This window comes from Microtus oregoni, unplaced genomic scaffold (assembly GCF_018167655.1).
Source record: "Microtus oregoni isolate MIOR12 unplaced genomic scaffold, Mior012 000047F_ref0000412, whole genome shotgun sequence".
Taxonomy (NCBI): domain Eukaryota; kingdom Metazoa; phylum Chordata; class Mammalia; order Rodentia; family Cricetidae; genus Microtus; species Microtus oregoni.
The window spans coordinates 18,372,156-18,389,186 of NW_024543221.1; the positions used below are offsets into that span (position 1 = coordinate 18,372,156).

The 17,031-nt window shown below is 42.9% G+C and overlaps 1 pseudogene; it reads left to right on the plus strand.

The window, feature by feature from the left end:
• The first annotated feature begins 12,677 nt into the window (after nt 1–12,677).
• LOC121435801 lies at nt 12,678–13,269 on the plus strand (annotated as a pseudogene).
• Nucleotides 13,270–17,031: the final 3,762 nt, after the last annotated feature.

Here is a 17,031-nt window from a genome sequence, read left to right on the forward strand (position 1 = left end):
AGAAAAAAACTGCAATACAGTTGACATACATTAGCTAGTTTATAATACTGAGCTGTTTAAAGTTATGTGAATTTAATGAATGTGACATCAGTGTCGGAATTGTGTATTGTTAGCCAGTTGTTCACATAAGGAGGTAATTTTGAGACCTTCACTCAAGACACATGAATCCCAAATTATGCAAACCCAATCCAGAAGTGTTTAGTACTACATAATAACCTCACTTTTCTGTCCCAACATGTTGGCCCACTCCCCTCATTGGATTCAGGGCTAATAGCCTGGCATCAGATGGTTACTCTAGCAACTCAAATAAGTTGTCTAGTCCCAGTGGAGAATCTCTTTATGCCAGAGAGAGGGTGGGAAACAGCAGAACTGCAGCCATGTCTCAGTTGTTTATGCTGCTGGTGTTGGAACTTGGAATAGAAGACCACGGCGCTAACTCAAGTCAGCACATTCTGCTCTCATAAGCATCCATCTAATCTCTCAGTCACATACTGGACAGTAAGAAGTGACACTTACACATTTTCAACAGAATATCTATAGATTCTTCACCATTGTGCCAAGTATCTATTACTACATGAAAAGTTACCACCAAAACTTAGAGAATTAAAAGAAAGATCATTTTCCAATATTACTGTGCTATGGATTGGAAGCTTAGGATGCTATCTATTGGTTGGTTCTGCTAATCTCAGCAGTGGACTTGGCTGACCTTGGCACAGCTTAGATGTGGGTGTCTGACTAACTGCTAAGTAGCAGGGATCATATCACATGCATGTTTGGAGTAACTTTAGCAAAGAAATTACATTTTCTTTTTTTTAATTTATTTATTTATTTATTTATTAAAGATTTCTGTCTCTTCCCCGCCACTGCCTCCCATTTCCCTCCCCCTCCCCCGATCAAGTCCTCCTCTCTCGTCAGCCCAAAGAGCAATCAGGGTTCCCTGCCCTGTGGGAAGTCCAAGGACCACCCACCTCCATCCAGGTCTAGTAAGGTGAGCATCCAAACTGCCTAGGCTCCCACAAAGCCAGTATGTGCAGTAGGATCAAAAACCCATTGCCATTGTTCTTGAGTTCTCAGTAGTCCTCATCATTCACTATGTTCAGCAAGTCCGGTTTTATCCCATGCTTTTTCAGACCCAGGCATGCAAATGGATGGAAATAGAAAACACTATCCTGAGTGAGGTAAGCCAAACCCAAAAAGAGAAACATGGGATGTACTCACTCATATTTGGTTTCTAGCCATAAATAAAGGACATTGAGCCTATAATTAGTGATCCTAGAGAAGCTAAATAAGAAGGAGAACCCAAATAAAAACATATAGGCATCCTCCTGAATATTAACCTTCATCAGGAGATGAAAGGAGACAGAGACAGAGACCCACATTGGAGCACCGGACTGAAATCTCAAGGTTCAAATCAGAAGCAGAAGGAGAGAGGGCACGAGCAAGGAACTCAGGACCACAAGGGGTGCACCCACACACTGAGACAATGGGAATGTTCTATCAGAAATTTTATTTTCTATAAATTACATTCTGTAAGTCAGAAGCAAAGCTGATTTCATCTAAGGTTTCACTCCTTGGAAGGTATGTGGTTACCTTCCCCTTTGTCTTACCTACCTTTTTAAAGACCTTGCTCTTAATTACAGTGGCATTCTGAGGCTTCATGAGTAAAGACTTCAGCATAAGTTTTGACAGGACACAAAAGAGTAGCCAAATGCACCTGATGCTCTCAGAACTATTGGCTAATGAGCCAGCTGTGTTCCACACAGTCTGTCACCCTCCACCCGACTACCAGGGTCTGCTCACCTGGCAGTAGTCACGGAGACAGCTATGGAAGAGAGGAGGAGCAGCACAGGGTCCTTCTAGGCTCAAGCTCAAAACTAAAGCATTACTTACAGCATACTCTATTGGCCACAACAACTCACAACCTGCCTAGACTCAAGGGGTAGATAATTGTGGTCATTGTTGCAACCAACTTCAGCCATTCACTTTCTCCTTATTCTTGCACACCCAAGATTTGGCGTTTACCTCTAAGCTAAAAAGCTGAAAGCCTGTTTGATTCAGTGAAATTTGTTTTTCAACCCCAACAACCTACTTTCGACGCCTTTCCTCTCTCCAGGCTTGTTGGCATTCCTTAATGCCTCTTCCTACAACAGAAAGGGTTGTGGGGAAAGCATTTATCCTGAGAGAAAATGATTAGGTGGCAGTTACCACCTCTTCTGAAGATAACTTTATTCTGATAGACGCATATGTCTGAAACTAAATGATGGAGGACTGTGTCAGCATTTTTGGTAGTCCCAAAGAGTAGAAGAAACTTCAGAGAGATGGTGGAAATTGCTTCTCTACATGGGGCAAGAGAAATCTTTTGTTGGTTAGCTTTTTAGTTGCTTCCAACAAGTAAAGCGCATAGCCCCACTTCCCGTAGCCACTCAATAAACACTTATGGGGTGTTCTACAATCTATGTGAGAATGGAGTTTGAGGTTCTTTTCCAAGTGTGTGATCATGGAAGGATATTAGAATAAAATAGGAACGAGAGAGCTGAGCCCCGGGCCATTCTTAGCTCCCACCTGATGGTTTGACCTTAGACAGACTATTCTTAGCTTATCTGAATCTCAGTTGTTTTCTCATTTGCAAAATGAGAGATTTGGTAAGACAATCTCTGGAGCTGCTTTCAGATCTGATTTACTATGAATTCTAACAAATCTACAGCAGAAGAGAGTGATGGTTTCCCCTCCTCCCTCTACAGTAGGTCAGACCATTACTGTGTTATTCGACATGCGCAAGCCAGAATGCAAGTATAGGTGCGAGTGAAGGTCTGCATCTGAATAAGCCTCATGCATCTATGTGTGTCTGTGAACCTGCTCAAACCCATGTACCTATGCAAGCCTGTGTGTATGTGCAAGTACATGCATTTGACTGTTCCAGAGTCTACGCTTACAAGTCTGCTGCATGTATGTGCATGTGCAAACCAACATGCATGAAAACTTTGTGAATGTGTGCACAAGCCTGTTGGGCAAAAACAAGTCCATACAAAGATATGTGAGCCTGTGTGTGCAAATACAGGCCCATAAATCTGTGTGTAGAAGTTATGCATGCAAACCATGTGATCTTATGCAAGCCTTGTGCATGTGCAAGCCTTATTATACATATGTTTGCAAGCCCCTTTGAGTGTGCTTGCAAGCCTGAATACATGCTCAAATCTATGTATGTAAGCTCTGTCATATGTGTGAAGTCGTGTGTATATGTGCATATGTAAGCCTGTGTGTACATCTGCAAAGCTATGTGTGTGCAAGCCTTGTGTGTAAGAACCTATTTATACATGCAAGCTCTTATACATATGTATGCAAGCCATGTACATGTTTGTGCAAGACTGTATATGTATGTGCAAGCTCATATATGTATGATCCCTCTGTGTGTGTGTATGTGTGTGCGTGTGCAGACCTATGTGCACATATGTATGCAGCCCCATACCCAGCTGAAATTTCATCTGGTCCTCTGCACTGTAATCATTCCTACAATGACTAGCCCAAATGGGTCACAATCTGTCCTATATTTTCTAGATTCTTATAAGCAACTCAGTGGAGATAATAAGACTGTTAAGTTTAGGAGGAATTGCTGATAGATTTCAATTCATCAAATATTTTCCTCCACTCGGAATAGCTTGGTAATGAGGCTCTAAAAGGTCATGGTCTTTCCTTCTCTGACACTCAGCTCAGTTCCTCCAAGGAGCAACTATGCAGAGTGTGTATTTCTCTGTGTATACATTGAATGTAGCCCATTGTATACATTTTCTTTATCCACACAGTGCATCTAACTTCCCTGGATATACACGGACAGAGTCTACCTTTAAACATTAATCTATATATACAATGTGGGTGGCTTGTATTTGAACCTGGCTGGGACAAGGCCATGCACCTATACATTTCATGGACCTGTCTTAACAATCTGCCATAACATAAGACGAGAAAAAATAAACAAGGACTGGACTCTCAACATCAAAAGTCACTCTGTGACTTTGCTATGCATCAGCAGTTGAGTTCAGGAGAAGCAGCTCTGGGTTTTGTGTGCTGGAGAGAATAGGATTCAACGCTTCATCTTCTCCTGGACTCTGTCAAGCCCTATCACCTATGTAGACATGGTTTGCCTCAAACAGAATTCACTATTCATTTGTTTTGCAAACACACTACACCTTCTTTGGAAGGTTACTCCCAAGGGACAAAATGTATGGGGGTTGATTTGAAGCTTAGCAAATTGTCTACTTTTTAAATCAGGCCTCTGAAAGAAAGAAAAAAAAAACAGAAACGAAATTCAAAGGTGGATTACTTACTGGAGCAAACTTAAGCTTTAGTTAAGCTTCTGCCCAACATTAACTGAAAGTGACTCCTACACACACACACAAACACACACACACACACACACACAATTTATGCAGAGAAGTTATCCCTGTTCAGAAATAAAGCTATTTCTCCAGTTACCTTGAGGCTCCAAAATCCAGTATCTGTAATCTACAGGAGTACATTGACTGGAGCTCACAGAGATATCATGTAGCATAGAATTCCAGCGGGTTTCCCTAAGGCCTGGAACATTCCTCCACAGCAAGGTCATTGCTCTGAGTGTTATTAGCATGGCAATAAAGACCATATGCACAAAAAAGTTCAGTGTGAGACCAAAGGTGAACCAGTGATTATCTTTAAGTGCCCAGTCTACCCAGCACTGCGTGAGAGTGCAGGGTGGGAGTGGGGTGGAGGTATGAATGGCAAGAAGAAGTGGAGAACAGAATGAGAAGAGGAGAGGAAGGAAGAGAAGAAGAAAAGAGAGGAGCAGGACAGAAAAGATTGTATCTTCCAGCTTCCGTAGGTCAAGAATGAGTCTGCAGCCACTCAAGAGTAATAGGCAGTGCGTGATTAAGAGCTTTCGTGGAGTGGCTGATAACAGACCACACAGGGACTGTAGGGATTTCAAGAAGGTTTAGATCAGAATTTTAAGACCGTCCCTTTTGTGTGTGTGCCCTGTGGAATGCCTTCTCCTCAAGAGTGGGTAGACCTGACCTCATCCGATGAGTTCTTTTCCAACAGGGCCTCATAAATCAGAAAGAGAAGAAACAGATTATAAGCTCCCATATATGTTCTCCTCTCTGCTGCACAGGAGACCATGTGGCAGGACGTTATGGGCAGCTGCTCCTAGAGGAGGGGGTCTCCAGACTGTTACTCTGTAAGAAAGCAAAGGCCTTCATCTTGCAACTACCGAGAACTAGAACATACTGACAAATTCATGCACCTGAGGACCCCGAGTACAGACAGGAACACGGCAAGATCTCACCATGCCCCTGCTCTTGTACAGAAAGGAAAACAACCAGGCCCCACCACGCCCCTCCTTTGAAAGACCCTGAACCAAAGACTTCTGATTCCCTACCTTTCAAGACTTAGACATAATATAATGGTCTATTTAAGTCACTAAACTTATTGTAAATTACTGCTAAACAAAAGAAAACTTTTTTAGAATGCTAAAAGCCTCTCAAAGCTGAAGTATTTTGACTTTGGACCAGAAGAAGTTGAAAACAGAAAGAAAATCACAAGAGGAATAAGCTGTCCTGAGGAGAGGGAAAGTGGTGTGGGGTATAAGCAAAGTCTCTCAGGTCATGAGATATGTTATATGACACATTTAAGATAGTGTTGTGAAAGGGGTCCCTACCAATGAGGGGCACACAACATTCTGACTTCAGGAGCAGGTCATGGGCTATACATTCATTAGATAAAACAACTTTGAGGTCAAGACTGCTCATCAGTCATGCACTGACAGGTGAGTTACCATGGCAGAGTCAGCTTCTGAAGATGAAAATTTGAAATATATGAAATGCTGTTTGTCCCTGTAACAAAGGGAGTGCAATCCAAATTCATCAACTAATATCTGAGACCCTACGTTACTTCCCATCACTTAACTTGCTACACTCTAGCTAAGATTCATCGCCCTTCACTCCTCCTGACAACAAGCATGCCACACATACCTTAATTTAATTAATATTAAATACTAATATTGACAGCAAATGCATTGCTAAACCTACATCAGAAAAACAACTGGTCAATGGTGGTATACAGAATAAAATACTTGGGAGTGTTCAACTTTAAATGGGATGTTTGTGTCACACTCCTAACCCCAGAAGTCAGGAGTCTATGTGGAAGATGGGAGGAGATTGTAAGAGGGGAGAGGTGGTAGAGGATTTAAAGGAAACAGTGTTTTCTAAACATAACTGGAAAGATGCATATATGAACTCACAGGGATTACACCAGCATGCCCAAGACCTGTACAATCTCAAACTAGAAAAAAAATCACAGCATGGAAGAGGGGAGTTGGCATGAATTCCCTCCCTTAGCTGAGGAGCTATTGACATCTGATTGTTACTGGGAAAGGGAAAAGTTTGATCTTCTTTATTTATTTAAATGTTTTTATAATAAAGTTTATAAAAATAATGGTGTAACACATTCCAGGTAGGCTCCATGCCCAAGAGAAAAAGGGGAAAAGAGGGAAGAAGAGAGGGAGGAAGGGAGGGAGAGAGAAAGAGAAAGAGTATGTGAGTCTACGTGGGTGAGGGACCTAGGAGGAGTTGGGAGAAGACAACAGATATGATCAAAATACATTGTATGCCATTCTCAAAAAATTAATAAAATCATTGTTATTAAATACAAAAACAAAATAAATAATAAAATAGAAAATATTGGAAGCAATATTAGGACAGAAAATTAGTACTCACTCATATTTCTGAGATGAAACATAAAATTCAAACCTTTTTAGGCACATTATCCTGCCGTGTCTTTATCACACTCTACATATTTCCCGACTAATGTTGACTCTCTCAAAGGTCAGGAAGGATACAATGGCTTTTTAATCTTTGTGTCACCCTGGGCCTTGTGCAGGGTCAGAGTCTCTCAAAACATTTAATACACAAGTTAAAAGAACTGAATACAAAAGCCAGGCTTGAATTCAAGTTCATGGATCATAGAGCAGAAGTCTTGCTGCCACACATCATGTTACAATGAATGCTGAGGGCTTTGTAGAAGCACAAAACAGTCTGTGACTGGGGGATGGAAGCCCCATGTCCCATTCTGTGTCCCTCTCCCATCTTCCTCCTGCCTCCTGCTGCCAAAACAATTTAGATTATGTGCATTTATTTCATCTCGTCCAGAAACCGGAAAGCCAAAGGAGAGTGTGTCTTGTGATTAGTAAAAATACGCTCTGGACTGATGAAAGGAGAGGGGAATGCAGAACAGGGCATGGCCATCTGGATGTGGTACAGGATCTCTAATCCTTGAGCGTGCAGATAGACAAGGGAGTAAGGCCAGGGAGCTGCCAGGTGAAGCACCGGCAGCCATCCTTAGAATTCTGAGTTGAATTTTAAGCATTCCCTTGGTAAATACACAGACTAAAAGCCATAACAAACTCTCAGTCCTTAGGGTTAGAGAATGCTTCTCATTCCAATATGGCACTCACAGGTCAGCGAGCAGCAAAGCCATTTTTAGGGCTCTCCCCTATCTTTGTCTCTTGCTCCCATATTTAACAAGATCTGAATGAAGAATCTCCCCAGTTAAAACTGGGTTCTGCCCTGCTGTTTCAAACACTCAGCCAGAAAATCAGAGAAAGCAAGATTTCCCCTCAGTTTAATATTACAAATTCTATCAAGATTCAAAATTCTTTTCTTTCTTTTCTTTTTGAGTCTTCAAGGTATACACACAATTCCCTCTTTCTCCTTTGCGTATAATTTCTATTCGCCCCTCCCCTTCTCACTTTCCTCCATGCTCACACCAATCATGGAAAACACAGATAGTTATAACACTTCTAACTGTGGCCTGCACCCTAGAAGAGAAAAAGCATCAGCTTGCAACCTGCAGAGTCAGCACGGTACTCAAAAGGAGCAAATTAAGGCCAATTAAAGGTATAATCCTTAGGAATGGTTAGCAAACTCCTACTTTTTTTCCATAGAGGAAAGGAAAATTATTCATACAGATTTTTTTTAATCCAAGGAGTGGAGGAAAATGGCCTATTTTATGTTGTGTCAATGTTAATTCTTGCTTTTACCCAGGTCAATTCAGAGATGTTTATTTCCAGCAGAACCAGAGACCAGAAGAAAGTCAAAGATAAGAAAGAAAAAGTTGTTGCCCTGCAGGAACTGACAATGTAGCAGCTGACTGTAACAAATAAATAAACAAATCAAGCTGATGTGCAGCTCAGGGGTAGAGTGCATGCCTGGCGTGCACGAGGCCTTGTTTCAATCCTCGGGAATGCAAATAAATAAATGAGTACGTAAATAAATAAGTAAAACACAACAGAATTGTGATAAATGGTTCAAGAGAGATGCCGGCAAAGCCATGTGTGGATAGAGACTATGGAATTTGTAGAAATGGGCTTTTGAAGCCTCCCCAGTTTCTCTTTCTGATCCATGGAACAACCCTAAGCTATTCCGAATTATATTTCTGAAAAATAAGAAGTGAAAAAGCACTCTTTTCTACGATAAAACTATGCATTCCTAAGAAATATCACATTATCAAGAACAGCATTACAAAAGCAATTATTCTAATGGGGAATAAAAGGCTTGGTTCTAGAGATTTTTAGATATGAAATACCATTTTTTTTCCTGCAGAAATTTTAGTGGCAAAATTGTTTCCACTATACCTAAGCATTTTTTTTTATCTTGTTTTAGTTCATAGATTGGTTCATCAAAACTGATAAACCTAAACATTCCCAGAAAATCTAAGAAGCACCTAAGATGAGACCATTATCAGTTAATAATCATCAAAATCAACCTGACTCCATTTAAAATTAGGGTAGATTGTCTTACTCATTGTTTATTCTGATTCCAGCTCCCTCCATTTGAGAGGCTCCTAGACCAGCAAATGTTAAGCTCGGGAGCAAGCACGTAGCCTGGTGTGATGGTGAATGCTCATAATCTGAACGTTGTGAGGCAGTGGCTGGCACATCCAGAGTTTGAAGCCAGACTGTGCTACAGAGCAAGTTCAAAGTCAGCCTAAACTGACTAAAAACAGCCTAAAAACAAAACAAAACAAAACAAAACAAAAAAAAAACCGGACCATGCATCTGGTTTTGGCCAATGATGTATGGAAAGAAATAAGAGGTGTCTATGTGTGCCCTACCATGTCTTTCCTCCTGTCACTTCTGCCTCATGGGTCCTAGCCAGTGAGGCACCTTTCTCCTGCAAACTTGACCCAACCAACTTGAGAGGTGAACATGCCATATAGTGACCAGAATGTGTTCCGCTGAAGTTCACATGTTGAAATCCTAACCCTGGAGTGATGATATTTGGATATTGGCCTTTGGGAGGGGTTTATGTCAGACCCCCAGATATCTGCCATGCCTCTTCTTCTATGCATGGGAACAAAGATGTCCTCCATGAACCAGGAAGTAGGCCCTCACCCAACACCAAACCTATTAGAACCTCAGAATTAGGCTTCCCAGTCTCCCAAGCTGTAGGAAATAAATGTGTGGTGCTTTGTTGTTTACTTCCCAGCATGTGGCATCCTGTATAACAGCCCAAGACACACAGCACAAAGCAGGAGATAAGCTTTTGCTGTTGCAATCTCATAATATTTGAGACTTTGTTATTGTGATGACACTCATCTTTTTCTTTCTTATTGATCGCAAATACAAAAGTAAAGAAACATGAACAGTGTAATTCACAGACGGTCACCTCCTACAAGCCCAGTAGTTTTTTCCTAGTTGTGATCCTTAAGGACAGGTGAATCTACAAGATGCTACTCTTTATTTTAAAGACTTTGCACTGGGCACTTTTATGCATTACCTCACTTCATCCACAATAGGAATAAGGGAGATCTCAATCTAAATGGTACAGACAAAAGGCTGAAAGCCAACAGAACTTACCAACTAAAATTTATTAAGTGTATAAAGCAAGAATTTTGCTTTGTTGCATTCCAAAATCCAATCTTTGTATCACTTTTTCACAGTACTGATTAAGGACTAAATCAGTTAGCCACACAGGCAGTCTTAAATTACACCTCTGAGGACAATGTGAGGTCATATTCACGTGATCTGAGTTCAGTTACTTAACCTCCCTATGCTTAGATTTCTGTGTGTGAACTGGAGATGAGTATCTTCGGCACATTAGAGGGCACCAACTGGTACCAGACTACTTCCTGGCATGCGTCATCATTCTTTCGTGGTCAGTTTCAGCATGATGAGAGAAAGTTCTGCATGATCAGCATATATGCAGAAGAAAATCTCATGATTTTAGGATACTAGAGAAAGATCGCTTCCTCAGTCTTTATGAGACCCAGGCAACATATGAACCTAAGCCTACGGAGGTGTAGCCAGTCCTAGGATAGGAAAAGATTCAAAGTCATAGATACAAACAGACACAGGGCAGCAACAGCAGGGTCTGGCTCTCACTGTAGCTGGGTTGCATAAATGGCCAGAGGCAGCGGCAGGCAAGCTCCAAACAGATGGATCCATCAAATGCAGGAACAGGTTGGGTCCCAATGGCCAGAGCAAAGGGGTTTAGAGGAATTGGGCCTGGCCTGATATGAAGGCAGAGAGATAGCTGCAAACAAGAGTGAGCCTGTGACACCATGGCCCCTGACTAGCAGTGAGCTGATGGAAACAGCTGATGGGATTGACAGAGAGGTGAAGATGACGAAAAGCACTTAAGCAACAGCTTCCTGTGCCTGTTGTTGTTGAAAGCCTCCTGTCACAGTACAAAGCAATCAGTCAGTCACCCTGCCACCAGCCCCTCCTCCGCCCGCCCCCCTCTTCCCACCTTTGTACACCCTGGACCATTCATCCCTTTGTCTCTCCAGCCCAGCCTGTGGCAGCCCAGACCCAGCCAACAGAAGCACACCAGCTGGAACCAAGCCTTTAATGGCTGTCTCTCAAACCAGAGGCTCCTAGGGCTGTCTGGGCTAATAGAGAAGCCTGGCCACAGGAGCGGGAGTTACAAAGATAGTGTAGCTGCAGAGGAACCTTCCTGTCTCCACAGCTTGTCATGAATTTTACATTAAGAAGTTACCTGTATGCTGATCATTCCAGTCCACAGCACTGGCCTCTCCCCAGATCACAGAGTAGGCCCACTGCCGTTTGAAGACCAAAGTGTGACTTTGAATTACAAATTTAAAATGGTTTTGAATTTGGGAATTCTCCACAAAAGAAATAGTGTTGGGCTTGGAGTTGAAGATTCCTGAGTCCTTGCCCTGCTCCTTCTTACCCTTTATCTCACGTAAAATGGCTGTTGCTGAACTCTGTTCTTCATCCTCCCAGACCACGCCTTTCTAGAGCATGAGTGGACAAGTGTTAATGGTAACACTATTGTTTTTGACTGCTTGTCTGTCTGCCTTCTACTACACAATGTCACTTCCCTCACAGACAGCAAAGGCTTCTACTGTTGGTCCCTTCGGTATTCAACATGGGGTTGTTAAACAGTCCACCGATAACGTTTATGAAATATGCAACTTAGAAATACATAAAATGGGGATAAAGTGTGTGTCATTTGTTCCAGGTTAGTGTTTTAGATCAAAGGTGAGACAAGAACTAAAAAGCATCTAGAAAGATCTAGTGTAAATGAATTACAAATAGAAGAGCCACACAGCTTGGGTGTTCTTAATTCTTCACCCAGCATTGATGTTGCACATCTTGTATGCCAGGCTTCATGCCAGTACAGATGGGACCCTTCCTGGAAGGGCACAGATTCCCACCGCACTCATTTCCTCCCTCAGCCCTGTACTTAACCTCTGGCTGTGGTCCAAACCGGTGAGTTCCAGCCCCATAACAGCCTTCGTTTTGTTGCTGGATACAGAAAAAGCCCACACTACCTACCCATGGGTTGATCACTATATCACACCTTGAACATCAGCTTTGAGCAGAGCAGAGGCCCTGGTGGGAGGAACAGAAGGCATAGAACACAGAATGCATATGGTGTAGGGTTTCCCCTAAAAACAAGACCCAAAGTGAAATAAGCAGAAAATGGCAGAGGACATGCAATGTTCCCTGATCCTTGCATATGTAAGTTGTTTTGTGTATGTGTCTATTAAGTGTGCATACCTCATGATCTGTTGTTCTTTGCATTGTGACCAATTGTGGATATCTGTTGTGTTTCTCTCTGCTCCACAAAGAAGTTTCTTTGATGATGGATGAGACTACACCCATCTGTGAGTATAAGGATAAATATTTAGAATTCATTTGGGAATTAGACTGGTTTGGGAAACTGACACTAGCAGGTTTTCCTTTACGGCCCATAATGTCACCACCCGGGGGCAGTTAGGAAGAAGGGATAGAAAGACTGTAAGTGCCAGAGGACCAAGATGTCTGCTGCGAGGTAGTGTCTTCTATACATGAGAGGAATTTACGTCCTGGAAACCTTAACAAAATGTCATCCAAACAAGATCTATACAGTAGCAACATCATGTGATATACCAATGTAGAGGAGGGAAATCTCACAAGGCCCCACCCCTAGATAAAGGGCTACAGGCAAACTATGGCTGCTGAGAGAGGGAGAATCAGTCTTCATCAGGGAGGAGCCTCCTAAGAGGTTATCCAATCCCAAATTTTCAGTCCTACACACATATACATATGAACAACAGTAAACTGACTCAGGAGGGGGTGTGTGTAACAATAATAAAGAAGAGGTCAAGGCCTTCTTTTTTGCGCTTCCCATGCCCCCGCCCCTCTCTGTCTTCTCTACCCTGGGAGCAGCTCTCTTGCCTTGGCCCCTCACCCCTGAAAATGTATGCCTGTTCCAGGTTCATCTCCACCCGCTCCTTGGTCAGGAGCACCTCTCAGCTGCTGAGTCGTCCACTGTCTGCAGTGGAGCTGAACCCACAGACACGGAGAGATGAGGCCCTCAGCAGCTTAGCAGTCCCTCGTCCTTTGACCTCACTCATCCATAGCTGCAGCTTCCAAACCAGTGTCATTTCCAGGGACATCGACACAGCCGCCAAGTTCATTGGGGCTGGGGCTGCTACTGTTGGGGTGGCTGGCTCTGGGGCTGGGATTGGAACTGTTTTGGGAGCCTCATCATTGGTTATGCCAGGAACCCTTCTCTGAAGCAACAGCTCTTCTCCTACGCCATTCTGGGCTTTGCTCTCTCAGAGGCCATGGGGCTCTTTTGCCTAATGGTGGCCTTTCTCATCCTCTTCACAATGTGGCGCAGCTGTCTCCACTTCACCTCCCATAGTTCTTTTGTGTCCCGTCTGCCCTGTGTGTTCCTTTTCCTGTACCTCCCCAGGAAGTCTGGGGAAAGTGATTGGCTCAGGGTTTGACAGAGAGAAGACAAATAAAGACTGTATTAATAAGAAAACAAAAAACGAAAAAAAAAGAGGTAGTTAATTTGAGAGGAAATGGGGGATACAGGAGAAGATGGAATGAAAATAATTTAAATAGAGTACTCATGTGGACATTTTCTAAAACAAAAAAATTGAAAAAATAAACAAAGGTTATCTTTTTCAAAAAAAAGACAATATGCACAAAAGGGATATGTCCATTCAGAGAAGAGAGGGACATCATTACTTGTGCATCAGAAAGAGACAGCATTTCAGATTGGCCATGAAGTGGCAGGCATGACAGTGGGGAGGCCTCTGCAGAGACTCAGAGCAGTGAGGAACCTTGAAAGGTCAATCGTCCAGTGCTCCATTACACTCACAGGGAAAGCAAAGTATAGATTTGGAAACTTGACCAAGAGTGCTATGCTTGGCATGGCAAACAGGAGAGTGTGGAACACATTTGTCTAGAGAAATACCTTCACATTTAACTCCCTTTGTAACAGAGTTGAGAGGTAGGACTTTCAGGAAATGATTAGTGTAGGAGGGCACTGTCATCTTAAAATAATATAATAATAATAACAAGATCTCTGTCACTGGAGCAGTCTGAGCATAAGAAGCAGTCATCTCCTTCTTCCCCTCTGTCCGAAATGTCCCCTTGTCTTGTGATGTCTTCTGCCTTGTCATGGTCCTGGAAAAAGACATATAAGATGCAGCCTCCGGCTCTTTGAGTTCCCAGCTTCCAGAACTACTGGCAGAATGGTTTATCTGATCTGTTGAATTATGTGAAAGTATCAATTACTTAGCACACTAAGACTCAAGCTTGCAGCCCAAACAGTATCCAGGAAATGACCTGACTACAGTCTCCTATAGGTAGAAGACTAAGGAACAAATGAAAAGGACAAGCAAGAGAAATGAGAGAAGGCAGACATGTGGGGAAAAAAATACATTTAAAGCAAAAACCTTTTGCACACAGAGAAGCCAATGTTTTAAAAATACACCACAAAATCCAAAAAGCAAAATAATAAAAACTCGTGGCGATGAGGCAGTTGCAAAACTAGGAAAAACCCAGACACTTCCAAAAAGGTGAAGTAGGTAAGATTCCAAGATTTCAGGAAATTTGTTTTTCAGAGCATACTGCCATCTTCCCCCACAGGGCTATAGATTTCCTAGCAGGTATCCAAGCGGCAGTGCATTGGGGGAGAGTTTACTCACTGAATGTAGTGTTCCTATATCACAGCAGCAATATTAAGTTAGTGAATAACTGATCCCAGACAAGTGGGCTTTAGAGCTGAACAATGCACAACACCTCTCCCAAGGGCGGCCAGTGCTGAACCGCACCATGACAGCTACTCACGGAGGAGCTGTGATGTGCAAACCTCCATAAACCCCATCTCCAATCAGAAGCCACCAGCTTTGTTGAAATTTAATGATGTTCAAAGATAGGATGTGCCCACACATGACAGAGGCATTGTTTTCTCTCCGCCAGCCTACCGTATGTTAAAAGCATCTATTAAAATGTGTCTGCAGTGGAAGGCACCCAACACACTGTCATTAATTTAAGGAAATAAAATTGCACCATATGAAGGGTTATCATAAGGAAGACGGTGACCAGCTGCTCACCATCTCCTCTGGGTTGGAATAAGAGAAAGTGGGAGGGAGTTCAATTTGAAATTGAATCCAAGTGGGAACTTGACAGAAGGAAGGAAGCATTATCTCCAAGACAGAGAAAGGGTGGAGCCACCTAAGTGCCTAAGAGCCTGGAGAGGGGCAGGGAGGGAAGGCTTCTGTCAGTCCTCTGTACAGTGAGGCTTTACTGCTTCTTCCAGTAAGTCAGTGAAGCAGGATGTGGGTTATCAGAGGTCCCTTCTCTGAAGCAGCCCACAGACTCCCGTAACATCCAGCCTACCTCTGCCTGGTCACTCAGGACTTACCAAGTCTCAACAAATGGGCAGGATCCTCTGAAATTCTGTCTGTGGAAAAACTAACTTAGACACTAAATGATAAGAAATCTAGTTTATATGAGTGACTCTCAGATTCTGCTTTCTCTCAGACACCTCTGTTTCACTCTCATTTTTTAGGCACCCAGAGCCACTGTCTCCATTACAATGTGTTCTTAACAAATAATTTAAATGGGCCATTTGCTGCCTAGTATGAATTTAAATCACTTCTTATCTCCTTTCCAGTTGCATTCTTACAGGAGCTGCAAATCCCACAGGGAAACCAAGAACCTGCTTTTTTGGCTGAGAAATTCCAAACCATCAGCAAAGGTTGAGGGATATATTTTCTGGCTGAGAAATATGTAGACCCTGAAACCGCCCCAAATAGGAGGCAACTGGGGCTATGCTCCAGGTCAGATCAAATACCCTGCAAGGCCATGTGTCAAGGGTTTGGTCACCTGCCTGTGATTCTATTAAAAGATGCCAGAATCATTAGGAGGTGAGACTAAAGATTTAGAGGGAAGGAGTTAAGTCAGTGCAGACCTGCTCCTGTGGGAGGAACTCCTAGCCACTGGATGGTGAGTGAATAATTCTCTCTCTCTCTCTCTCTCCCTCCCTTTCCCCCTCCCTCCCTCCCTCCCTTTCCCCATCCCCCAGCCCCTGTGGAGTGAGCAGCTCTACTTCCCCAAGCTCCCCCATGGTTTCTCTGCTAAACTATTTTCTCTCACAAAAGGCAGCCTCCAAATGAGATGGCCAAGAGTCTATGGATTGAAATTTCTGAAACCATGAGCCAAAATAAACCTTTCTTCTCCAGAAGCTGTATATCCCAGAAACTTTGACACAGTGGGAGAAAACAGATGGACACACTCTACCTTTCTCTTGGGGTTCTTTGATTATATTACTCCCCCATTTCAACGGAGATATCATTAAAAATGAAAGGAAATCAGAACTCGCCCTGAATGAGCAAAAATGAACTGGCCTACAACACTAACATAGCAGAAAAAGTCTTGGGAATTAAGTATTTCTGATTATGCAAATGTTAGTCATAATCCTAGAAGGCTATAAGGAAAATATGCAAATATACAAACTGTTAGTCGAGAAAGGATGATGTGCTAGAGTTTTTCAGAGAGGAAGGAGAGGGGTTAGAGTTGGTTGAATTAGGGAAGAATACTTGAGGGGGTGGTATTTGGCAAATACTGGGATGGTTGGTGATAAGGACTATTTAAAATTTAACAGAACCTGACTAATTATGGGGGGGGGGAAAGCATCACAGCAGGCAGTATGTGTAAAGCATCAGTAAGGAAAGTTGGCCCAGGGAGCAAGAGAGAGAGTTAAGGGGTTCACACACAAGGGGAAGCAGGGGGTAAACTTGCCAAAGCAATACCTTAGTTGGTCCCGAATGCCCACCAGAGTCAGGGCTTCATACATCACTCAGAAAACAAGGGTGACTAGAAATTTTTAAAAAGGAAGCCACTCAGGTCTCACAGAACAGAGAGCTCACCGTCTCTGTTTTACCTTCGTAAGGTGAGCTTGTTCCCACTTTCCCCTCCCTGGAGCCTCACCTCCATGACAGGATTCCACATAATCCTGGGTGACCACAGTGACACCCTCTGCCCCCAGCCACACACCACACCCTTTTCTTTTCTTAAAATCACACGCTCCCTTTGGGTCTGGAACAGAAGCGATTCCAATAGAAAAGACAGACGGAGAAACGCTCTGAATAACAATCCTTGGCATATAGATTGACTTTTTTCTTAAATTGCGGGATGTTTGGCCTGAAAACCTGGCATGGTACACATGTTGAGGATGCTGGTAACAAATGAAA